General features: G+C 36.0%; 1 long non-coding RNA gene across 1 annotated transcript; it reads left to right on the top strand.

Annotated features, from left to right (window-relative positions):
• Nucleotides 1–5,343: 5,343 nt before the first annotated feature.
• LOC141424903 (uncharacterized) lies at nucleotides 5,344–18,371 on the top strand. Its single transcript, XR_012449846.1, has 3 exons — nucleotides 5,344–5,764; nucleotides 9,686–9,762; nucleotides 14,170–18,371. It is a non-coding gene; the product is annotated as an uncharacterized lncRNA (long non-coding RNA).
• The last annotated feature ends 8,287 nt before the right edge of the window (nucleotides 18,372–26,658 follow it).

Raw genomic sequence — 26,658 nt, forward strand, 5'->3', positions numbered from 1 at the left:
TCTGGGGGGCTATTCCATTTCTTAAGGATTGTTAGAATTTGTTTCTCAGTCTCACTTGCTGTGGGCTGGATACATCTCACAGTTCTGTAATACATGTGCCAGTCATGATAAGTTATCTGGCTCCCTTCAGAACAAATGAGAAAAACAACAAACATTCAAGACAGAACTTTCTTATAACCTAATCTTAGAAGTGCTAAGAAGAAAATCTTACCATTTTTACTCTAGTCTAATCATTATAAGCAAGTCACTAAGCCCAACTCACTAGAGAGGAGGGAAAAATAAGTGAATACTGGGAGGTGGAAAATTTTGGGATATGTCATAGGGCTGACAAAGATGCTGTTCAACAGTGAGGAGAAACCAGTCAAGAGTTTAAAAAGGGGAAAGACAAGGTCCAACATGTATTTTTTTGTGGCCATAAGAAACAAAAATGAAAACAAAAAGACATGTTAGGAGACTATTGTGTTAACCTTAGTGAAAGATGGCGGTGGCTTGAATGAGGGGGGAAAAACTGAAAGTGGTGAGGAATTGTTGAGATGTGGATGTATTTAAAGTAGATCTGACAGATAAGTCCAGATACAATATTTGTGAGAGATTTCAATACTCCACTCCCAACATCAACTAGATATTAACCTCCAAATTCAATTTACAAAAATCAGCAGTCTTTCTATATACCAACAATGTACAGTGTGAGGAAGAATATAGGAAAACAATTCTATTTACAATAGCTTTGAAAAAAAAATCAAATACCTAGGAATAAACTTAGCAAGAGATGTGAAAGACCTCTACAAGGAGAACTACAAACCTTGAAGAAAGAAATCAAAGAAGACTACAGAAGGTGGAAAGATCTCCCATGCTCATAGATTGGTAGAATCAGCATAGTAAAAATGGTTATACTACCGAAAGCAATCTATATGTTCAACACAATTCCCATCAAAATCCCAATGACATTCATCACAGAAATTGACAAATCAACCCCAAAGTTGATTCATTTAGAAGTACAAAAGACTGTGAATAGCCAAGGAAATACTGAATAAAAAGAGCAAAGCTGGAGGTATCACAATACCCTACTTCAAACTATACTACAGAGTTATAGCAATAAAAACAGCATGGTACTGGCACAAAAGCAGATATGAAGACCAGTTGAACAGAAGACTCAGATATGAATCCATGCAAGTATGCCCACCTAATGTTTGCAAAAGGTGCCAAAAACATATGATGGAGAAAAGATGGCCTCTTCAAAAAATGTTGCTGGGAAAACTAAATTATTTGCATGCAGACAACTGACACTGGATCCCTGTTTGTCACCCTCTATAAATATCAACTCAAAGTGGATTAAAAACCTTAATATAAGACCCGAAACCTTGAAGCTTGTACAGGAAAGAGCGGTGGATTCATTGGAAGCAATAAGCATAGGCAAGGACTTCCTTAGGAAAACTCAAGGGGTTCAGCAACTAAGAGAAAGGATCAACAAATGGGACTACATGAAATTAAAAAGCTTCCATGCAATGAAAGAAATGGTCTCTAAGTTGAAGAGACAACCCACAAAATGGTAGAAAATCTTTGCCTGGTATACATCAGACAAGGGACTGAAAATCAGAATATACAGGGAGCTCAAACAACTAAACTCCCAAAAAATCAATGACCCAATGAAGAAAAGGGCAAATGAACTGAACAGTTTTTTTTTCAAAAGAAGAAGTCCAAGTGGCTAAAAATCTCATGAAAAAATGTTCACCATACCTGACCATGAAGGAAATACAAATCAAAACCACATTAAGATTCCACCTTACTCCTGTGAAAGTAGCTACCATCAAGAACACAAAGAGCAACAAATGGTTGGCAAGGATTCCCACCTCATACACTGCTATTGGGAATATAAGTTAGTATAATCACTTTGGGAATCAGTATGGAGGCTCTTTAAAAAACTAAAAGTAGATCTGTCACACAGTCCAGCAATACAACTTCTAGGGATATACCCAAATGAATGTGAATCAGCTTACAACAAAGCCACCTGCACACCCATGTTTATTGCAGCACTATTCATAATAGCTAACCTATGGAAATAGCCAAGATGCTCCACTACTGATGAATGGATTAAGAAAATGTGAAGAGCAGGGAAGAGGATCAGAAGAAAACAGATTAGGCTCGAGTCCTGATAAAGTAACAGGGCAGGGGGGAAGGGATGGCATAGCAGAAAGATAAAACCTAAAGAATTCAAAGGAAAAGAAGGTCACATAGCACTAGGGGTAAAAGGGCACTAGGACTAGGCTGAAGTAGCCCATAGAATTGCATGTAACCATATATAGGTTAAACCTTGTTTTTTCATTTTATTGCCTCTGTAACCTGCTTGCAAGAGTATATAAGGTGAGACTCCTATGTTCTCAGGGATCAGCCTTTGGACATGAGTCTTCTGAGTCTGTGTTGGCACAATAAACATCACTTCTTGCTAAACTGCCTCAGAATCCCATATTTCAGCTAGCAGCCTCTGGCAACAATACAGTGGAATTTTACTCAACCACAAAGAAGAATGAAATTTTGTGATTCACAGTAAATGGATGGAACTGGAGAACATCATCTAAAATGATGTTATCCAGATTCAGAAGGCCAAAAGCCACATGTTTTCTTTCATATAGACCTAATATAAATGCAGCAATATTATGAAACACTGGTCACACTAAGGGGAGGTCATGCATGGAAGGGATAGGGTAAGAGAAGAAAACTGAGAACTTTAATATTGTTGGCATATGCTCCATACAAGAATGAATATACAAATCTTAAACCAGCTGAAACCACTATGAAAGGTGAATTTTAAAGTAGGATGAAGAAAATTAGAAGAGTTAAACCAATTGGGTTTATAATACATACATACATGAAATACCACAAGGAAACTCCCCGTGTAGCTACCTTTATCTCAAACAAGCTAAAATGTAATGTTTTTCTTTTTATATTTTCTCTTTGTTCTTCTACAAAATCGGAGAACAGGATGGCAAAATAGGTCCTGCCCAGGGGAGTGGATTGGCACCAGTGAGAAGAGGGAGTTGACAGGGTAAGAGGGTAGGAGGGCAAAAAAAGTGTACACATGTATGGAAATGCAAAAATGATACCTGCTGAAAGTATCCTAGGAATTTGGGGAGATGGGGATAAAGGAAAACTAAAGTATGAAATATTTGAAACATTGTAAGAACCAAGCATGCTATATTGATACATTGTAAGAATCTGTGTAAATGACTCAATATACCTCCACCCACCACAACAGTAAAGGAAAAAAATAGATAATCCTCACATAAAATTAACAAAGAATCTTCAGAATTAAACTGCAACATAGATCAAAAAGACTTAACAGAGATCTACAAAATATTCTATCCAACAAACACAGCATACACATCTTTTGTCAGATCATAATGCAATAAAATTAGAAATCAACAGAAAAAAATACAAATTACATACAAATACAGTATATATATATGAACACATGGAAATTGAACAATATGCTTTTGGATATTGATGGGTCATTTAGAAAATTAGGGAGAAAATTACAAACTTCCTAGAATCAAATGAAAATTAAAATATCCATTACCAGAATCTGACTAATACATAAAAATTAGTGCCAAGAGCTAAGATTACAGCTGTAAGTGACTAATTTAAAAACATCAGGGATGTCTCTAATAAATAACCTAATAATGCACCTTGAGTTCTTAGAAAGATGTAAACAAGCCAAACCCCAAATTAATATAAAGAAAGATGTAATAGATCACAGATGAAATTAATGAAATGAACAAAGGCAACTCAAAGGATCAATGAAATGAAAAATCAATGAAACAGAATTGGTTTTTTGAAAAGATAAACCTGTAGCCAAACTAACCAAATGAAAGAGATAATAGACATGAAAGAACAAAATTTGAGATGAAGAGGGGTATTACAATAGATAATGCTAAAAATCAGAGGATCGTTATGGAATGTTTTAAAAGCTATACTACAATAAACTGGAAAACCTAGAAGAAATATGTAAATTTCTAGACACAGATGATCTAACAAATTTGAGGCAAGAGGATATAAAAAACTAAACAGATCTATAACAAACAATGATGTAGAAGCAATAGTAGTCTCCAACAAAGAAAACCATGGGACTGGATAGATTCACTGCTAAACTCTGATATGTCTTTAAAGCAAAGCTAACACCAAAGCTCCTCAAACAATTCCATAATATTTAAAGGGAAAAAAGGCTTCCAAACTCATTCTATAAAGCCACAATTTCCCTGATGCTAAAACTGGATAGGGAAACAACAAAAAAGAAAAGTGTAGACCAATTTCCTAATGAATGCAGATGGAAAATATTTCATTAAAAATCATTGCAAAATGAACTCAACAACACATTCAAAGACCCTAACCCATTATCAAGTTGATGTCACACAAGGCATGTAAGGATGGGTCAACATACACAAATCAATACACATAATATAGCATGTAATTAGAATCAAAGACAAAAATCACATGATCACCTTGATAGATGCAGAAAAGATCTTTGACAAAATTGAATATCCTCTCAAGATAATATGCCTGAAGATCCTAGGAATAGAAAGATCACAAGTACACATAATAAAGGTTTTATATGGCAAATCAATAGCTAACATTATATGACTGGAAAATAGCTGAAAGTATCTCCTCTGAAATCAGGAAAAAGAAAAGGGTATCCATTCTCTCCACACATATTCAGTATAGTACTTGAAATCCAGAGAAATAAGTAATAAGAAAAAAATTAATGGCTACAGATAGGAAAGGAAAAAACATCAAATCAAACTATTATTATTTGAGAATATGATACCACATTTAAAAGACCCATAAGACTCTATGAGAGAACACTCAGATCTGATAAATGATTTAAACAAAATAGAAGGATACAAAATTAAAACTCAACACCTTGTTTGTATACCAATAACAAACTTGCTGATTGAGAAGTCAGGAAAACAAACTGGGCATGATGGCTCAAATATATAATGCCAGTATGTGGGAGGCTGAGTTTGGAAAAAAGGACCATGGTTCCAGGCCAACATGGGAAAAAAGTTCATAAGAACCCATCTCAACCAACAAAGATAAGCATGGTGGCATGCACCTGTCATCTCAGTTATGGCAAGAAGCATAAATAGGAGGATCCCAGTCCAAGATAGCTTAGTCAAAAAGTGAGATCCTATCTTAAAAATAAGCAGAAAATAAAAAGGAATGGAAGCATGCCTTCTAGCAAGCATGAGGCTCAAACCCAGTACTAAAAAATAAAAAGATCATGAAAACAATTCCTTTCACAATAGCCTCAAAAGATAAAACTTGGAGAGATCCAACATGGCAGTTAGGGTACAGAATCAGAATTCCTGAGCTCTGTGATTCCAGAAACCAACTTGAGACATAGAAGCTACACTTGGGTAATTCTGATTGCTTCTAGCCAAGATAATAACTGCCATCACATTAGGTGCACATAAAATTCAAGGACTGACACTTAAAACAGCTTTTAATTGCACCTAACATCTGAGAAAATCCTGGCACAGCACAGCCAGCAGGGCGTGTCTGTTCTGGGAAAATGTCCGTTGACTGTCTCTCTCTCTTTCTTTTTTTTTTCCTTTCAATAAGCAGAAGACTGAGTATCAATTAGAATAGATCTCTGTGACATCCTGGACCCCAACCTGTGGGAAGCCTCCCTACACCCCACTGCACTGAGAAAAGCGGTACACCATTTCTACCTGCTAGCTGTTTCCAAAGCTGCTTGCATAATAAACAGGTGAGCAACACCCACTATGTGCAACTCCCTTATTCAACCCCAGGGAACATAATCAGTGCAGCCCCTGGGCAGATTGAATCTCCCCCCAACAAAACTAAGAAGTGAATTGTAATCTAACACTGACAGTGGGAATGGGGTGGAACACTGAACCTGACCCAAAGAACGGGAATTGGGCTAGGAGCCAAACTCTCAGTGAACAAAGGTACAGAAAGTAACAAAGGCTGAGAGCAGGGTCCAACAAGCACACCTCCCAAAGATGAGCCAGTGCTGGGTCCCTGAGCTGGTGTCCTGGGACTGAGGGCAGTACTCAAAACTGAATTGCCCCACCTTGCTGGGGGAGGAGTCAACCAGACAGAGTTGCAGCTGTAGGGCAACACAGCTCCTGTTTGGCAAAAACAATAACAGATCTGACCACCTTGCACAACCTGGCAGAGTTACCTCAGGCCCCAATTGCAACCTGTACTGTGGACAGAAGGAACCAAATACTACTCACAAGCCAGTCACCTGGTGAGACCACATCAGAGCTGTCACTTGTAACACCAAAGAACATGGGGGAAAAAAAGCCCTCCAGCAGTCTCTACTCCGAGATGTCTAACAAGAGGATTAGAACTTTCTCCACAAAGCCCAGAATACCAAGTGCCAATATGAGGATTGGATGCCAAAGGAATAACTCCAGAACTTTTACCAAGCAAACTGAACTTTCTGTTGTTGCTATACCTGCTGTTTTTTTTTCTTTTTGTATTATGAACTTTACCATCACTATTTTCCTATCCTTATTCTTACCCACTTCACTTCCCCACTTTTCTTGTGCTACAATCCATTGTTCTACCTCCCAACTACTCTTTCTGACCCTTTTCATCTGCTCTTCCCCTGTTTTTGGCTCCCCCTCCTATCCTTCCCCAACCTGTCTCCACACTACCCTTCCCTCTTACACACTCGCCACCAGCTGACTGGCCTACTGTACCAACTTTAGACAACCCCAGGCCCCCAGCAATCCCTGACACAAGCACCCTCCACTACAACAGTGGAAAAACACCCTAACACACATAAGGTCCACAAAACCCAGCAGCCCCCCGCGTCTTCCCCAATCCATCCCCTTCCTCCTCCACTTTTATTGCTACCTTTACCAATTACCCAAGTTTCTATCTTTACCCTAATAACCATTAGCCTCTCCAATTCCCACTGTTTACAGATATTATCACCAAGGGGTTTTCTATATAATATGTAAACAACTGGCCTGGCATTGAACCTGTGAATTTGTTTTTGCTAATTTATACCTCTAGGCCAGGAACAGAAAGAGCACATCAAGGTAGCTAAAAACCAATTCAGTTACAACCAAAAATTAAATCAAAGGAAAGAAAATATGCAATTAAAACCACTAACTAGCCTATCAAGAACATAGTTGCACAGCACCAAGTGCAGCAATGTGGAGAAGAAGAATGGATGGAAACTACACTTCTCAAAAAATGTAATTCAATAGAATTAGGTAGGAAATGAAAAGAATGGTTACCTAGTTCCTGACCCCAACAAAACAATGATAAATGTCACTAATGAGCCCACAAAAAAAAAAGAAAGAAAGAAATCCCACAAAGAGGAAATCATGGAAGAAATCACTGAGAAATTAATGGAAAGATACTGGGCACAATTAACCAGAAGGTACAAGGTGCACTCAAGAAATTTCAAGACACCAAGAATACAAGAAGACACAGATACAAATAAATGAACTCAAAGAGGACTTCAACAAACACCAAAGTGAAGCAGATGACATGATCTTATACCTCAAAGACCCAAAAAATGCCACACCAAAACTCTTAGACACTATAAACAGCTTCAGCAATGTAGCAGGATATAAAATCAACTTACAAAAATCAGTAGCCTTTCCATATACCAACAATGAACAAATTGGGAATGAATATAGGAAAACAATTCCATTTACAATAGCCTCAAAAAAATCAAGTACCTAGGAATAAACTTAAAAAAGGATGTAAATGACCTCTATAAGAAGAACTACAAACTATTGAAGAAAGAGATTGAGGAAGACTACAGAAGGTGGAGAGATCTCCCATGCTCATGGACTGGCAGAATCAACATAGTAAAAATGGCTATACTACCAATGGCAATCTAGATGTTCAATGTAATTCCCATCAAAATCCTAATGACATTCATCACAGAGATGGTACTGGCACAAAAATGAATATGAAGACCGGTGGAACAGAATAGAGGACCTGGGATATGAATCCACACAGCTATGCCCACCTTATTTTTGACAAAGGTGCTTAAAACATACAATGGAGATGACAGTCTCTTAAACAAATGTTGCTGGGAAAAGTAGTTATCTGCCTACAGAAAACTGAAACTGGATCCATGCCTGTCTCCTTGTACTAGTATCAACTCAAAATGGATTAAGGACCTTAATATCTGACCCAAAACCTTTAGGTTACTGCAGGTAGAGCAGGGAATACACTGGAAGGAATAGGTATAGACAAGGACAGCCACAAAGAAGAATGAAATTTTGTCATTCACAAGTAAATGGAATGAACTGGAGAACATCGTCTTAAGCAAAGTTAGTCAGGCTCAGAAAGCTAAATATTACATGTTCTCCCTCATATGTGTATTATAGACCTAAAACAAATGCAGAAATATTATTGGACATGGGTCACACTCTAAGAGGAGACTGCACACAGAAGAAATAGGGAAAGGGAAGGAAACCCAAAACTTGAATGTGGTTGATGTTCTCACTGTATAGAAGTGAATATAATAATCTTAAACTGGCAGAGACCACTATGGTAAGGGGACTAGGAAGTAGTGAAGTGATCTGGTAGAGATGAACCAATATGGGTTGTAATACACATATGCATGGTAACAACACTAGGACTCTCTCTGTACAGCCAACTTTATTTCACACAAGAAAAACTCTATGTTTTTCTTATTATCTCCTTTGTTTCCTCTTCAACAAAATCTGAGAACAAGAGGGCAGAACAGGTTTTGCTCAGAATTGGGGAGAGGTAAGTGGCCCAAATAATGTATACACATGTGAGTAAATATAAAAATGCTAAAAAAAATTTTAAAAAAATAAAACTTGATCAAGATGTTAAAGCCCTCTACAATGAAAGTGATAAAGCACCGAAGAAAGAAACTGAAGAAGACTCTAGAACATAAAAAGACCTTTCAAGTTCATGAATTGGCATAATTAATAGTAACATGGCCATATTACCAAAAGCAATCTACATATTCAATACAATTACCATCAAAATTCTAATGACATTTATCACAGAAATAGAACAGCAATACTATGGTATTCACATGGAAACACAAAAGCCCCCAAATAGCTAAAGCAATCCTGAACAAAAAGATCAATGCTGGAGGTATCACAATACCTGACTCCAAACTATACTACCAAGCCATAGGAAAAAAACCATCATGGTAGTGGTGTAAAGACAGACACACAGACCAATGTAGTAGAATAGAAAACCCAGAAACAAGCCCAGGTGGCTTGCTCAAATTCCCAAATCTTTGATTATCAGTAAGACTTAGAAACAGAATCTATGAAAGTCTGAGATAAGAAATTTTTTAATTATCTGTTAAATTTAGAAAATATACATATATTGCTTAATCTTAAATTATGTTATATATTATATTATATTAACCAGAAGAGGTTAAAATAGCCTCTTGACTTCCTTTACATCTATCCCCACAGGAAGTAAACATCAGAATCAGTGTTGTCTCTGAGATGAACAAGATTATAAATATTCAATAAATATTACATTCTACATGTTAGATACTTATTTATATCCTTTAAGATATGATTATCTATATAACACATTTGAATGCATGACTATTATTCTTTAGCTATTCATGTAAAGTGTTAATCTTCAGAGTGAACCAAATGAACTTCCTAAATGCTTTTCTTTATCAACACAGCCAACTCCAGCTTGTTTTCCAATTTCACAGTAATGAAACAGCTGACCTGGCAGCAAGACATGGGCTAGAGCTACAAGGTTAGTGAGACCCAAAGACTTTTTAATGAGTACTAAAATGCTGCTTTTGCATCTCAGAATGGTTTATACGTGCTCTTCATCAAGTCCCAGGAGTACATCTGTGACCAATTCAGTTATTTTCTTTTTTATCCACAATCTGAAATAATTTAATAAACTGTATGCTATTTTTCAATATGCAACCAGCCTTTGGTTAAAAGCTTACCTTACACCTTTATGTTAACCAGCATTATGAAATTTCTTATGTATCTTTAAAAAGAATCATAACAAGTATTAAACAAGTACATAGTAATCATGGACAATGCAAACCAAACAGAAACATCTTTTGTTGTCTAGACACTTCTTTTCTGCATATCCAGTATAACATTGTTTGTTTGATCTTTTAGAAATACTTATTTACATTATATCCTCAAAATAGTCATTATGTCATATTGGCATGTTATTTACCAACATGCTATTTCCAGATCCTGAAAACAAAGTAAAATGAGAAGACATTGGATGTAGCCAACTCTTACTATATTACAATGCTTCCAGACAGAAAACTAGACAGAATACCTTAAAACACAAGTATTCCAAATAGTTTATAGAGCTATCCCAGTTTCAGCAAAAAGAGTAAGTATCCACCTTCAAATGTACCCATACTTATGTTCCTAAACATCTTTGGCAATTAATTAAACATAGTCTTGGAAGGGTATTTTAGTTATCAGAGCATGTAGGCAATATAAAAAGTTATACAATGCACTTTGTATGTGGGCATCAGTTATCCCTTACAACATAATCAATTGCCCCAAAATTTAGTGGCTAAAATTTTCAGTCTATTCTCATTATTTACAATAGTTATGTTCAATAACTGTTCACAAATACTGATTAGTGAAGACTGAACAATTGCTCCTAGGTGATAATGGTTTAGGTCCCTGCAAGCACCTACTACAATATTTTCATCAAAATATCAATACATAAATTCGTATTACATTTGTATCCTTATAAACACTCCTTACTTAATATATAATGTTGATCAATTAACATTGAATTCACAGACGATTCATGAATTAATGAAACTTATCTGATACATGTATTTTCTCTTGTGCTTAGGAACACTCGACACCACATTAGTACTCTATTGGAGAACATTATAATCAGTGAAATTGCCACAAAATAAAACAAGAAGATACAGAAAATCTGGCACTACATAGAGCACAAAACTGGCACTTGTTTACAGTATGACAGCGGGCACAAGATGGGAGAGCATCACCTTGCTTGACTTCAGCTAGGAACACGCAGTGTCTAGCCACATGTTTGACTGCTCTGTGCATGTCTGTGGATGACTGCATATATGTTATGAGTATTGATTTTGAAATTACAAATATGTCTTATAGTTGTAAAGGCTAACTTGAAAATGCAGAATCCCTGAATGATGTGGATCAAGTATACACAGTCTTTGAGGGGCAGAAGTCTGGGAGTGATTTAGTTACCTTTTACTCATTCTTCTGAACTGAGTTGAAAGCTTCCTCCAAGAAGCTTTCCCTAATTAAGACTGAGCTAGGTAATCTTGTGTCTACTTTTATCAAATCACTTATTAGACTGTCACATAATACAGTATTTTCAATCTTCAGTTGTAAGATCCTTCAGGGCCAGAACTGTCTTATTCAGCAGGGGTTCCAGCACCTTGCACAAGGGTACTTTAAAAGGAGTTCTTGATAATTCTTCAATGGCTCAATAAATTAATCTAGGTTTAAGAAATATTGCTGATAATGTCCCAACATGGGAATATCAAAGTAATTTTCAATTGCAAAGAAACATTTTATGCTTTTTATATTTATCAATGAGGTTAATACTTATTATGCTTCTTCAGGTATTATCTTTGTATCAAGGAATTTAGATATACTATATATGTGTTAATGGGTAAAGATAGGTAGAAAGGAAAACAGTTGATAAGATAGCAAAGGATCATTGTTAACTTAAATTTAAAGCTGCTGAAATTTTGAGCTGCTGAAAAATTAACAGCAAGAAGAAACAGAGGAAAATATTAGATATATTCCAGACACTAAAATGATTATGTGGGAACATTTTGAACAACTTTATGCTAACAAATATGACAACATGGATGAGATGGAGAATTTTTTTCTGACATGCACACACACACAAAATACGTTTTTAAAGGAGTCATAACTTCTCAAAAAAAAATATCTTTTTTTCCCCTACAAAGAACCCTAAGTCCAGACAACTTCATTGTAAAATTCTACCAAATATTTAAGGACAAAATAATGGCTGCCATACATGAACTTTTCAGAACTATTAGTAAAGGGAACACTTCCTAATACATTCAATAAGAACAGAATAAACCTTAAATCAAATCTTCAAGAAAAATGTTATAAGAAAAATTATAAGCCAGTCTATCTTATAATACAGATATAAATATCCACAACAGATTATCACTTAAACCAGTCAAATACTACATAAGAATAATATATAACAAATGTAAGATACCATAACTAAATGTATTTTATCCCAAATAGTTAAGTTGTTTCATCATTCAAAAATCAATGTAATAGTTATGGATACCAGTAGGATGGCAGAACAGTAGGTGACCTGCTTATAGCCCCTACGAAAAGAATTCTGCATCCCATCCACAAGTAAAAGTCTCTGTGAAATCTTTGTGATCTAGGTAGGAGGTTATAAAGACCCAGTGGAGCCACAGACCTAGGAGGATCATTTTGAGAATACAGACCCAAGTCCAGATAGCAGACCTACAACATTTAAACTTAGAAATGGCCTATTTCCTACAAGGCTTAGCCTGTTTCCTATAGCAGATCCTAAAGGGTACCTGCAGCTCTGTTCCAGCACCTCTCAGGTACAGCCACAGGGTTATCTCACCTGTGCTGGGAATTCCTAAAAGACTCCCCTGTCTCTGTTCCTGGGATAGGCTTTGTGGTGAGATCCTGAAGGGGCCTGAGATCAGTTCTATAGATTGCAAGCTATTCTGACTGCATAAGGAACTACTGGGGGTCTTGCACACTGGTACCATCTCATCAGACATGCTTATATTAGTCCCATAGCAGATTATAAATTGCCTCTGAAGTTTGACTTCAGCTCCACCCAGCTGTGGTCTGGGAGCAATTCTGCTCAGCTGGTGTCTCAGAGATATGCCCTTCTGGGTCCCTACAGAAGGTATGCCAATCTCTGCCTGTCCTCCACTAGATCCTAAACTGACTCTAGATCTCAGTCCTGGCCCCTCTCATCTGGGAATGACTAAGTGCAATTCCACCTATGGAAATATGGCCAGCCAGGCCCCTGCAGGTTGACACATTGAGATAAGTAATTTCGTGGATCTTGAAATGCCCTTATAGATTATCCAGCCCTCTCCAACCAAAGCCTAAAAGAAGCCTGCTCACTCAACCAGGAACTTACTAGGAGTCATGTCTATCCATAACTTTACAGTTATTTTAACCTATTAATAATTATGTTATATGTAAATGAATTAAATTTTCCAAAGATACATCACAGTTACATGGATTTTAAAGAAAAAAGGCAAAATCTAATAGTATGTTCCCTACTGGAGACTCACTTTACCCTTAAGAACACACAGAGACTATAAGTGAAAGGGTGGAAAAAGACAATCCAAGGAAATGATAACCCAAAGACAGCAGGGGTAGCTATACCTATATCAGATAAAATAGACTTTTGGTGAAAAACTAGAAGATAAATTTGGAAAATTCATAAATACATGAAAATTAAACACATTCCCAGTCAATGGGTAAATAAGGAGTTAAGAGAGAACTTTTAAATTTTTCTCAAGTTAAATTAAAATGGAAATACAAAATTCTAAAACATATGGGATATGGAAAAAGCAGTTATAAGATGGAAGTTTATAGCAATAAACACATGTATCAAAAAGAAGAAAGATCTTAAATAAACAGCTCAACATTATATCCCAAGGAACTAGGAAAAAACTAAGCTCCAAATTAGGAGATGGAAGGAAATGATAAAGATTAGAGTAGAAAAACCTGAGAGATTAGAAATACAATAGAAAATATCAATGAAACTAAGATTTGGTTCTTTGAAAAAAATGAATAAAATCAACAGACCTTTAGCCAAACTAAGAAAAAAAAGAGAGGAGATTCAAATAAAATCAGAAATGAAAGAGGAAATATTACAATTTGTATCACTGAAATAACAATGAATCAAGAGACTATTATGAATCAAAAATTGCACAATCTAAAAGAAATGATTAAATTCCTAGAAATATTCAAACTACCAAGACTGAATCAAGAAGAAATAGAAAATATGAACCAATGACAAGGAGATTAAATCAATAATTAAAAATTTCTCACAAAGGGAAACTCAGGCTTCATTGTGGAATCTTACCAAACACTAAAGGAACTAATACCAACCTTTCTCTACCTTTTTCAGGAAACTAAAAAAGAAGGAATACTTCCATACTTGCCTTATAAGGCCAGCATCTTTCTAACACCAAAGCCAAGAATTACAAGAAAAGGAAACTACAGGCCAATATTCATTATGAATATAGATACAAAACCCAACAAAATAACAGCAAATGAATTGTAACAGCATATTAAAAGGTTTATTCACGATGATGGAGTGAGATATTCTTCAACAATACTTCAATAGATGCAAATCAATGTATGTAATACACCATATTAACAGAATGAAGGACAAAAAAACATACAATCATTTCAATAGATAGAGAATAAGTATTTTATAAAATTCAATTCTCAACAAACTAGGCATAGGAGACTGTACATTGATGCAATAAAAGCTAAATATGACAAACCCACATCTAATATCATACTAAAGAATGTTAAATGTAAAGTTTTTCCTCTAAGGTCAGAAACAAGACAAGCATGCCCATGCTTATTGATTCTATTAAACTTAGTACTTACTTGCTCTAGTCAGAGCAATTAGAGAAAGAAAGAAAAAAGAGAAAAAGAAAAGGCAAGAACAAGGGAGGAGGAGGAAGAGAAAAAAGATAAGAAGGAAAGAAGGAAACAAAGACAGAAAAGAAACAAAGAGGGAGGGGAGGAGAAAGAGAGAGGGCAGAAAGAAATAATGAAAGAAACAAAAAAGAAAGGAAGGAAGGAAGGTAGGAAGGAAGGGATGAAAGAGGACAGAAGGAAGGAAAGAAAGAAAAAGGGAGGGAAGGAAGAAGAAGAGAGATGGGGAAGAAAGAAAGAAACAAAAAAGGAAGGAAAGGTGAGAGAAAAAGGGATAGAGAGTCAGAAAGGCAGAGAGAAGAGAAAGAGAATAGAGATAGAACAAAGAGAGAGTGAGAGAAGAAAGAAACAGAGAAGGAAAAAAAGGAAAAGAAAATAAGTAACAGGTATCCAGAATCCAGATAGGAAAGGGAGAAGTGAAATTGATTTTGTTTTCTCATGGCCATATAGCAAATCCTAAAGACTTCACCAAAAAACAGTTTGAATTGATAAACAGTTGAGTAAAGTTGCAGGGTATGAAATCGACACACATAAAACATAGCAATTACTACACTAACAACAAACTCTCTGAAAAAGAAATAAAGACATAAGCCCCATGCACAATAGCCTCCAAAAATGAAATAAGAGTTGTATTACTCAGATTTCTATTACTGTTAAAGTACTTGAGATAAGTCAACTCTAAAAGATGCCTGGTGGCTCACACCTGTAAACCCAGCTATGCAGGAGGTGGAAATCATGAGGATCTCGGTTTGAGACCAGACTGGGCATAACATTAGTGAGATCTTATCTCAAACATCAAGCCAGGCATGTTGACAAAAACCTGTAATCTCAACTATGCAAGAGGCAGAGGCAGGAGTTTTATAGTCCATGACCTTGTCTCAGGCAAAAGCCCTCATGAGACCCTATGCAGAAAAAAACTAAAGTGAAAGGGGCTTCAGGGCATGGCTCAAGTGGTAGCATATTTGTCTAACAATTGCAAGGCCTTGATTTCTGCCTTAGTACCACAAAAACAGTTAAACACCAAAAGAACAAGTAATCCAGTTAATAAGTGAATTGAACAAACAGCACTATCCTAGCAATAAAAGAAGTGTAAATCAGAACAACACTGAGATTCCATCCACCGCAGTCCAAATGCCTATCATTAAGAAACAAAGAAGTACAAATGTTGGTGAAGATGTGAGGAGAAAGGACCTTAATACACTGTTGATGGGAATGTAAACTACAGCACCACCCTGAAAGTCAGTATGGAGCTTCCTCGAAAACTAAAAATAGAACTACCATGTGATACTGCTGTACCACTTATGGGCAAATACCTGAAGGAATGTGAGTCAGCATATAATAGAGATTTCTGCATGACCATGTATTTATTGCAGCACCATTCACAATAGCCAAACTAGGGAATTAGCCTAAGTGCCCCTCAACCAATGAATGGACAAAGAAAATGTGGCATATACACACAATAGAGTCATAAAGAATAACGAAATTATGCTGTTTACAAGAAAAATGAATGGAAATGGAAAGCATCATGTCAAGAGAGATGAACAAAATTCAGAAAGGCAAATTTCACACGTTGTCACTCACTTTCAGACACTAGACCTGAAACCACCACCACCAACATGAAAAATAACCCTACCCCATCATGTAAAAGGGGAACTATTTGGAGGGCAGAGCAGTAGAAAGAGGGGGGAAAAGAGAGGGTGATGAAGGGTGAATGTAATCAAAGTCCATTATGTGACATATGGAAATATCACAAAGAAACCTACTTCTACAATTAACATATGCTAATAAAAAACAAAAATCAATATATCATAGCACATTAACACTGCCAAAGAGAAAGCTCTATAACTATCTCAAGAAAACCAGTAAAAGCAGTTAGCAGAATTCAACACTCACCCATGGTTTTAAAATACAACAATTTACCAAACAGAGATTAGCCAGAAACTTTCCCAATCCTATTATGAGGGATTATGAAGTCTAATGCTAACACCATTAGGTTATGTTGAAATATTAAGACCTTCCCCCTAAGACAGGAAAAGCAAGGCCAAAATATTCACCTATCACTTCTATTCAGCATTGTACTGAAAGTCCTAGTCAAAGTTACAAAGAAAAAAAAATCTAAAATAAACAATAAACACAAACTAGGAAATAAGAAAAACTGTCCTTATCAAAGATTATATGATTGTGTGTGTAGACAAAAATGACTAACACTAGTGAACTAACCAGAACTGCAGAGTATAAGATAAGTATATAAAAATTAAATTGTATTTATATTTACTATTATAAACAATGCTATTAAAAGTAAAATAAAAATATGTGTTACAAATAACTACAATAAAATATGGATACAATCTTTATGTTCCAAAATGGAAAACAATGACTAAAGGAACCAGTGAAAACCTAATTAAAGGAACAGATTTGCCAGGATCAAGGGGTCAAAAGTTCTATATTATTAAGGTATTCATTCTTTCTAAATTGCTCTATGAATTCAACACAACTCTTACCAAAATAGACTTTTCAAGTAAAAATTTGTAAGATAATTCTAAAATTTTATGAAAGTGCAAAGAACCTAGAATATCCAAAAGTCATTTTTTAGCTGTCAAATGGGGCCAGGTATTGGGCACACACCTGTAATCCCAGCATTCTGGATGCTGAGGCAGGAGGATAGAGGCCATTCTGGGATACATAGCAAAACCTTGTCTCAAAAGAAAAAAGAAAACAATTAAGCAGAGTTGGAGTTATACAATCTGCTTTTTATAATGACAACAATGTTATAATAATTGAGATGTTATGGTATTGCACTAAGATAAAGAGTTCAGTGAAGGGAATGAAGAATTCAGAAATAGACTCACATTCCTGGCTATTTGCTACACTGAAAATGAAGAGGTTTTTTGTTTTGTTTGTTTTGTTTTGCTTTATGAATGCATATTATGTTTTCATAGCCTTAAGGCAAGCAAAAAATTCTTAATTGGAAGAGAGAAGACACAAGTCTTAAAAGAAGTATAATTGGTTAATTGGAAAATGTCTGCTTATCCAAAGCTTCCATTTTAAATGTGAATAGATAAGCCTCAAGCTGGGAAAAATACAGGAAGTATATATGACAAAGTAGCTATATAAACACTGCTATAATAACAGTAAAATAATGCTAGAAGCTTTTTTTAAATGGATAACTTATTCCAGCAGATGATTCCCAAAATAAGATATCCAAATGCAAAAATAGTCAGGCACCAGTGGCTCATGCCTGCAATCCTAGCCACTCAGGAGGCAGAGATAAGGAGGATCTAGGTTCAAAGCCAGCCTGGGTAAATAGTTAACAAGACCCTATCTCAAAAAACCCATCTCAGAAAAGGGCTCGTGGAGTGTCTCAAGATGTAGGCCCTGAGTTCAAACCCTAGTACTGCAAAAAAATAATAATAATAAGCACGTGAAAAAGTCTTCAACATTGTTCATGATCAGGTAAAAAATTACAATGAAAAAAAATAAAGACATATATTTCATAGCTACTAGAATGGTAAACAAATAAATAAAAAATAAGTATACTCATTACAGGGCAGATGTGGAGCAATTGGAGCTCTAATACATTGTCACAGATAGTGTAAGATGGAAACCACCATCATTGTTTTCCAGTTTCTTTTTAAAATTAAATGTTCATCTACTTTATAATCTAGCAATTATATTGCTAGGCATTAAAAGAAATGAAAATTTATATCTGAAAGAAAACTCATTCAAGAGTATTCATAGCAGTTTTATCCATAATACCTGAACCAGGAAAAAATCTTATCTGTGTGGTACAACTTCATACAAGGGAATACTATGCAACAATGAAAAGAATGAACTATTAAAAAAAAGAAGAAGAGCTGGTGCACTGGCTCAAGTGGTAGAGTGCTTGCAGGAAGGAGAGGGGGAAATTCTCATCAAAAAAGAATGCATTTGGTATTCTTGCACCTACAGTCACTCTGATAATTCACAAAACTAATTCATGGTGATAAAAGTCAGGAAAGCATTGCCTGAGAAGGGGGGATTGTAGTTGACAGGAAAGAATGTAATAGTCAATGAAAATTTTTCCCTCTATTATTTTGTGTTGTGATAATACCATTGCCTAAGATAGTTAAAATATTTCAAATTGGTATATTTCTTCTTAGGAAGTCTTATGGACCTTATTTAATAGCAGCAAACTATGAATTCACAGTGCCCCTAAACCAAATCTTACTCTATTGTTTTATTTGTCAGTAAATGACCACATAGCCAAACAAATGCTTCAGCCAAAAACTAGAAGCTATCTTGAATTTACCCTCTATACCCCATATTTCCTATCATTGTGTCTTCTTGAACTTTAAAATACTTCTCAAATGAGCCTCCTAACTGGTCCCTATTCCTCCACTTTTGCATTCTTGTAATCTACTCTCTATAATTTATATAGGATGATAAATACATGGTATTTGTGTAGATCGATATTTCATAAATACAACTGTACTGAATCTTTTAAAAAGTTTCTCATTTATCTTATGAAAAATAAAATATGTTTTATTTTCTACAAAGACATACATATCTAGTGACTATAACTTGTAATATTGACCTCTATAAAGGTCATGTAATAGACTAGCCTCACACAGATGTTGTAAAAGAAAAACTCAATAATATTTAAATTTACTGACTTCTAGTAATATCTAAGGAATGCTACTAGGTTGTTACATACATATTCTCTAACTCTATCAACTTCCAGTGGAAAAGCAGTTTCGTTAGGTTAAATTTCAGAAGGTTAAGTTTGATGTCTGATGAAGCTAGATTTTAAATTCAGATCTGTCTGGTTCCAAAGCCTGTCTTCTGAATTTTAATGATGCAAGTAGAAATTGTGTTCATGGATCTTTGCCTGTATATAGCTGTGTTTTATATGGCTGAGGATGATAATTAAAAGTGTTACACTATCTGTGGTCTGATCCAAGACGGCAACTAGATGGAGGAAGCAGACAGCATGAACTCCACAAATCAAAAATCTTACCGAGATGCTGGAGCCACACTTGGCAGGAAAAAACCACCAAGAAGAAGCAAATCTCCAACACCCTGAACCCCCAGCCCACACACAGCTTCTCCATGCCATGTTACACTGAGAAACCCGGAGGGCTCCCATGCCACCATACATCAGCTCCAAACCTGCTTGGGAGATGCAGACCAACAAGTGAACAAATAAGCAGCACGCGGTACTCCCACAGCCCACCCCTGGGATAAACCAGCATAGCCCCCCAGACAGACTGAGCCCTGCCCCACAAAAAAAAAATCTAAATAATAAACAAGGAACTGAAAAGGACATGCAACAAAGAGAGCAGGATGCCTTCAGTACACGGGAGAAGTGGGGAGGAGCAAGGAGCTGAGCTCCACATGATCTTTCAGTAAGCAGAGCCTGCAACAGTAGACAGCTGACAGTAGGTGGCAGATGAACCACTGTCTGAAATAGTGCAGATAGCAGTTCACAAGTCTATCTCCTGAGCCAACCACTTGGCGAGACTACCACAAAACTACTGTTTAAATACCAATACCAGGACTGGATGCAGAAAGAGTAACACCAGAACTGCTAAGACTGAAACTTCATTGTTTCTGAACCTGGAATTTTTTTTCTTTTTTCTTTTTTCTCTTTCTCTCCAAGTGTTATATTGTTCAATGTTAGTACATCTCTTCCTGTTGATTTCTTTGGTTCTCTATTTATTTTTTTTCCTTCTCTTTTCTTTTCATTTCTTTCTTTCTTTTTCTTTCTTTCTTGGTTTCATAACTTTTACTATTATAAGTTAGTTAATACTAAATTACACAAAGAACAGGGACAGAAACAGCACCAACTGGAATGATGAGAAGAAGAAAAAGGGAGGAAAACCTTCTCCCCCCAAAAATAAATTAGTACAGGATTCAGAGGGAAATGAAGAAAATGGATACCCAATTCCAGATCCCAACAAAGATAAACTATGCCAAAGAACCCAAGGAAGCCCACAAGAACACTCTGAAGGAAGAAATCCTGCAAGAAATCACTGAGAATTTCATGGAGATGTTACTAGACAAGGTCAAACAAAATGTACAGGAGGCACTCAAGAAATTCCAAGACAATAAAAATAAAGAATAAGAGAAGACACAAAAACAAATAAGTGAACTCATAGCAGCTCTAAATACATACCAAAGTGAAACAAAGAACACCATAAATAGATAAATGAATTAAGTATAAAAATTGAAAATATTAAAAAGGAAGTGACCCATGATATGGAAAACCTCAGAAAAAAATGAAACACAAATACAAAACACAATGGAAGCCACTAGAACAGACTAGAATAAGCAAAAGACAGAATCTCAGAACTTGAAGATGAAATGGAAATTAAAGGAAAAACTGAAGAACAATTACTCAAACAACCAAAACCTGTGAAAGGAATATGCAAGAACTCAACAACTCCATCAAAAGACCAAACCTGAGAATTATGGGCATTGAAGGAGGAGAAGAGGTACAAACCATGTAATATATTGAATAAAATAATAACAAAAAATTTCCCAAATCTCAAGAAAGTTGTGTCCACTCAGGAACAGGAAGCCTCCAGGACACCAAACAGACATGACCAAAATAGAACTACCCCATTACATTTTATCATTAAAACAACAAACACAAAGAATAGAGAAAGAATATTGAAGGCTGTGAGACAGAAAAAAACAAATAACATAAAGGCAAACACATCAAAATCACAGCAGATTTCTCAACAGAAATATTAAAAGCAAGAAGATCATGGAGTGAGGTATTCCAGACACTGAATGAAAATAACTTCAACCCTAGGATACTCTACCCAGCAAAATTATTATTCAAAATAGAGCAATAAAAGTCTTCCATGATAAGCAGAAGCTAAAACAATATATGACCACAAACCCACCACTACAAAAGATTCTTCAAAGAATCCTGCATACAGAAAATGACAGCATACAAAACCATGAAAGGACAAGCAGTACCAAATCACAGGAGAAGAAAAGGAAAGAAAGTAGAGAGTAACATTGATTTAGCTGCACACAATCAAACCCTTAAGCAACAAAAACAACTAAATGACAGGGATCACCACGTACCCATCAATACTAACACTGAATGTTAATGGGCTTAATTCACCCATCAAAAGACACCATTTGGCAAACAGGATTAAAAAGGAAGATCCAAAAATCTGTTGCTTACAGGAGACCTATCTCATCAACAGAAACAAGCAATGGCTTAGGGTGAAAGGCTGGAAGAAGATTTACCAAGCCAATGGCCCCCCAAAATAGGCAGGAGTAGCAATACTTATCTCGGACAGAGTAGACTTCAAATCTATATTGATCAAACTAGATAAAAAAGGACATTCCATACTAACAAAAGGGGAAATACACCAAAAGAAATAACAATTATCAACCTATATACACCCAACATCAATGCACCCAATTTCATCAAACATACTCTGAGGGGACTAAAAACATATACAAACTCCAACACAGTGGTGGTGGGAGACTTTAATACTCCTTTATCATCAATAGATAGGTCATCCAAACAAAAAATCAATAAAGAAATCCTGGATCTAAATCACACTATAGATCAAATGGACCTAGCCAATGTCTACAAAATATTTCATCCAACTTCTGCACCATATACATTCTTCTCAGCAGCCCATGGAACCTTCTACAAAATTGATGATATCTTAGGGCACAAAACAAGCCTCAGCAAATATAAGAAAATAGAAATAATCCCACACATTCTATGTGATCACAATGCATTAAAACTAGAACTCAACAACAAAAACACAGTAAAAAACATGCAAACAGTTGGAAGATGCACAACACATTGCTCAATGATCAATGGGTCATTGATGAAATAAAAGAGGAAATTAAAAGTTTCCTGGAAGTTAATGAAAATGAAAATACGACCTACCAGAACATATGAGACACAGCAAAGGCAGTCCTGAGAGGAAAGTTTATAGCCATGAGTGCATATATTAAAAGGACAGAAAGATCTCAAATCAAGAACCTAATGCTACATCTCAAACTCCTAGAAACACTCTGGAAGTAATAGGTATAGGCAAGGACTTCCTCAGTAGAACCCCAGCAGCTCAGCAACTAAGAGAAAGCATAGACAAATGGGACTTCATAAAACTAAAAAGCTTCAGCACAACAAAAGAAATGGTCTCTAAACTGAAGAGACCACCCACAGAGTGGGAGAAAATATTTGCCAGCTATACATCAGACAAAGGATGGATAACCAGAATATACAGGGAACTCAGAAAACTAAACTCTCCCAAAATCAATGAACCAATAAAGAAATGGGCAAGTGAACTAAACAGAACCTTCTCAAAAGAAGAAATTCAAATGGCCAAAACACACATGAAAAAATGCTCACCATCTCTAGCCATGAAGGAAATGCAAATCAAAACCACACTAAGATTCCACCTCACCCCTGTTAGAATAGCCATCATTAAAAACACCACTAACAACAGGTGTTTGCAAGGATGTGGGGGAAAAGGGACCCCCATACACTGCTGGTGGGAATGCAAACTAGTGCAACCACTCTGGAAAACAATATGGAGGCTTCTTAAAACTCTAAACATAGATCTGCCATATGACCTAGCATTCCCATTCCTGGGGATATACCCAAAGGAATGTGACACAGGTTACTCTAGAGGCACCTGCACACCCATGTTTATTGCAGCACTATTCAGAGTAGCCAAGTTATGGAAACAGCCAAGATGCCCCACTACTGATGAATGGATTAAGAAAATGTGGTATCTATACACAATGGAGTTTTACTCAGTCATGAAGAAGAATGAAATCTTATCATTTGCAAGTAAATGGGTGGAACTAGGGATCATTCTGAGCAAGGTTAGCTAGACTCAGAAGACCAAAAAACATATTCTCCCTCATATGCACACTTTAGATCCAGGGCAAATACAACAATGTGGTCAAAGGGAAGATCACACACAGAAGATAGGGGGATAGGTAAGAAACCCCAAACATGAGAGTATTTGATGTCCCCACTGCAGAGAAGCTAATACAGAAACATTAAAGCAACAGAGGTCAATATGAGAAGGGGATCAGGAAGTAGAATAAAGGTCAGTTAGAGATGAATCAACTTTGGTTGTAAAACATTTGTACATGGAAGCAATGCTAGCAATCTCTCTGTATAGCTATCCTTATCTCAACTAGCAAAAACACTTTGTCTTTCTTATTATTGCTTATACTTTCTCTTCAACAAAATTAGAGACAAAGGTAGAAGAGATTCTTCCTGGAAGCAAGGGGGGTGGGAGGGAGAGGGAGTGAGCAGGGGGTAGTTATAGAACTGGCCCAAACAATGTATGAACATATGAATAAATGAAAAAAAAGGATATACAAATAGTTTAGTGGAACAGAATAAAGAGTCTAGAAAAAGAAAAAAAAATTTTACTGTCTGGGTAGATACCAGCTATTTTTCTAAATGAGTCTTAGGGATCAGCTCCCAATTAATAATATTTGCAAAGGAAAGTCCTAATAATACGGTCTGCACATGGATCAATTTATGTGTTCCCTTTCATATATTGTCCTAATAATATAAGTAAGAGAGGGAGGCTGTCAAAAGACAACATACCTGTATAATTCATCACAAGACCTCAAAAGAGCACTTTCTAAAGTCAAGAAAATGACAATGGCCAGATGTCAGTGACTCAAGTCTATAATCCTAGCTACTTGGAAGGCTGAGATCAGGATGACTGTGGTTCAAAACCAGCCCAGGGAAACAGTTCTTAAGATCCTATTTTCAAAATAACCAGAACAAATTGGACTAGAGTTGTGGCTCAAGTGGTATAGCACTTTGCAAGTGTGAAGCACTGAGTTCAAACCCCAATCCCATCAAAATATAAAAAGAAAGTGACCATGAAAACAGTAGTAATGGAAAATTTCTGGAAGAACCATAGGGAATAGAAGACCCTGGAATATTTTCAAAATGCTAAATGAGAATGTGGCACTTTGAGAACATTGACTATCCTGCTATCGTGATTCTTCACTTCAAGTCATACATCTTACCACAGAATTTAAACCCCATCTCAGCCCAAAGAAATGGATTTGGTTTGTTCTTGTTTTGTAAAGAACATGAGGCACATCACTGGTTTATTTATTTGAGATATCTGATTTTTTAATCTGGGTGCTCATAACTATAAACTTCCCTCTGAGAGCTTTCTTTGCTGCCTGGGTATGGGGGTCCACACCTGTACTCCTAGCACTCAGGATGCAGAGGCATGAAGAGGAAGAATTTCAGGCCAGCTTGATCTACACAATGAGGCCCTTTATAAATAATAAATAAATGAATAAATAAATAACCAATAAATAAATGAAGGAATTGTTTTGGGTTTTTTTTTTTTTTGTATACCTAGGGTTCTGGTAAATCCTACTTTCATTTTCATTTAATTCTAGGAAAATTTAATAGCCCACTACCCAATTTCTTCAATGACCCACTGATCATCCAAAAGTATTATTCAATCTCCATCAGTTTGTATATTTTCTGTAGTTTTTCTTGCTGTTGATTTTTAGCTTTATTCCATTAAAATCTAACAGGATACAAGAAATTATTTCCATTTTTATGCTATTTAAAACTTGCTTTATGTCCTAAAATATGACCTATTTTGGGGAAAGCTCCATATACTGATGAGAAGAATGTGTGTTGTGACACTGTTGGATGGAATATTCTGTAGGGGAAACACTTCAAGGTATAGGCATAGGCAACGAGTTCTTGAGCAGGGCTCAAATAGCCCAGAAAATAATAAGAAAGAACAAATGGAATTGCATCAAATTAAAAGGCATCTGCAGAGCCAAAGGACACAATTTATAGTCTATATAGTGGGAGAAAATCTTTGCCAGCTCTTCTTCCAACAGAGGATTAATATAAAAAATACATAAAGTATTCAAAACACACCCAAAAAATCACCTAATCCCATCCATAAATGGGCAAATGAGATGAACAGTCAATTATCAAAAGAAATACAAATGTATAGCTAGGTCATATGGTAATTCCATTTTAGTTTAAGGAATCTCCACAATATTTCCATAGTAGCTATATTATTTAAAAGCTATGATGTAAGTGAACATTATACTTTTGCTCAAACATAAGATCCTGTTCCAAACTGAAAATAAAACATGAACTTCCCAATTATATTGTACTGTGGAAATATTTCATTAACAGGATGTAAAAATATCCTATTTGCACTAAAAATGGTTTTATGAAACTAGATATACATGCCCTAAAAGGCTTAAGTGTGCTAGGAGAAGCAAATATTATTCATATTGAATAATTCATTCTCCAACTGTAACAGAGTCAAAAGTGTTGGACTATATGGTCTGTTATGAGGTAATTATTGTACTCCTCCCAAATTAATATATCTTACTTGTTGTATTTAGAGAGAGGGCCTCTGAAGAAATAGTCAAAGACGAAAAGGGTGGGTCCCTGATCTGATAAGATTAGTGACCTTATCAGAAGAGACACCAGAGAGCTGTGTTCTCCCTCTCAATTCCCATTAAGGAAAAGCCATGTGAGAACACAGTGAGAAGATGGTCATCGAAAAGTCAAGAGCAGGGCTCTCACCAGAAATCAATTTAGCCGGCACTTGATCTTGGACTTCCAGCCTCCAGAATAATGAGAAAATTAATTTCTGTCCTTTAAGCCACTGTGGTACTTTCTTTAGCAGCCCAAGCTGACCAATATGTGATCCCTCCAATGTGAAGGTACAACAGCTGTTGATATGCAAGAGTATACTTTCCTCACCCCAGTTAGAGTGCTATTACCAAAAAGACAAAAAATGAATGCTGGGAAAGAAGCAGAGGAAGGTGAAATTTTATACAGGGTTGGTGGGAATGTAAATTAGTAGAACCATAATAGAAAGCAACATGGAAGTTCCTCAAAAAGCTAAAAATAGAATCACCACATAAGCCAGTAATCCTACTGCTTAGTATA

The sequence above is a fragment of the Castor canadensis genome, chromosome 7, assembly GCF_047511655.1.
Source record: "Castor canadensis chromosome 7, mCasCan1.hap1v2, whole genome shotgun sequence".
NCBI lineage: Eukaryota > Metazoa > Chordata > Mammalia > Rodentia > Castoridae > Castor > Castor canadensis.